At 40.6% G+C, this 1,203-nt stretch overlaps 1 protein-coding gene across 1 annotated transcript in view; it reads left to right on the forward strand.

The window, feature by feature from the left end:
* The window catches only part of Ep300 (E1A binding protein p300), a 70,013-nt gene that overhangs the window by 33,032 nt on the left and 35,778 nt on the right, over positions 1 to 1,203 (forward strand). The window lies entirely within an intron of this gene.

Here is a 1,203-nt window from a genome sequence, read left to right on the forward strand (position 1 = left end):
TCTTGGTACTGGATATGTGGGCCAGGATAGCCTTGAATTTAGAGATTCTCCTGCCTCTCTACCTGCTGAGTACTGAAATTAAAGATGGTGGCCACCATACCCAATTTTACAATCGGAAAATTCTACAGTAGGAAATTTGCAATTTTTTGTTCTTTATGAGTTCTTAAACATGTTTGAGTCGTTATTGGGATGTTTTCTCTCTATTTCTTTACTTTACATCCCAATAATTGCTCCCACCTCTCAGTTCCCTCTCCGACTCTCTCCATTCCCCCTCTCTTCCTCCTCTGACAGGGTAGAGTCCTCCCTGGGTATCCCCTCACCCTGATATATCAAGTTTCTGCAGTAATAGGCACTTCCTCTCGTACTGAGGCTAGACAAGGCAGTCCGGGTAGATTTATGTATTCCACATACTAATAACAGACTTAAGCCCAAGCTGCAAATCTGCTACATATGTTGGGGTGGGGGTGCCTAGGTCCAGCCCTTGTATGCTCTTTGGTTGGTGATTCAGTCTCTCTGAAAGCCCCAAGAATCCAGGTTAGTTGATTTTGTTGGTCTTCCTGTGGAGTTCCTATTGCCTTACGGGCCACAATCTTTCCTCCTGTAAGAGTCACTAAACTCTGCCCAATGTTTGGCTGTAGGTCTCTGCATCCTTATGAGTTTTAGTAATACTGTCAGGGACTGGTGCTTTCCCACGGGATGGACCTCCAGGTGGACTGGTTATCGGTTCACCATTTTGTTTCTACTCCATCTTCCATCCCTCCATTTCTTGTAGACAGGATAAATCGTGGACTGAAATTTTTTGGGTGAGTTGATGTCCCTGTCGCTCCATTGAAGTTCCGGGGTTTTATTTTAATAAGGAAAATTCATTTAAAAGAACTAGAAATGTCTAAAGGCTCATTATACTGGAAGAAAAGTCAGATTTTTCTCAGTTTATGTAGCACCCCATACTATTTTACATAATCACAAAGACTAGAAAATAGTTAATTTTATTTACATGTATGTTTTTGTGTGAGCTTATCGTATGTGGATGTGAGTACAAGAGGGTGTCTGATCCACTGGAGCTCTCTGAGATTGGTACTAAAAACCAAGCTGGATTCCTCTAAAAGAAAGAGTCCAGAAAGTATTTTTATGAGGATACTTTTGATGATTACAAAACCTTTTATCTATCACTAATAAGTTTTTTTGGGTTTTTTTTTTTTTTTT

This window comes from Mus caroli, chromosome 15 (assembly GCF_900094665.2).
Source record: "Mus caroli chromosome 15, CAROLI_EIJ_v1.1, whole genome shotgun sequence".
NCBI classification, from domain to species: Eukaryota; Metazoa; Chordata; class Mammalia; order Rodentia; family Muridae; genus Mus; species Mus caroli.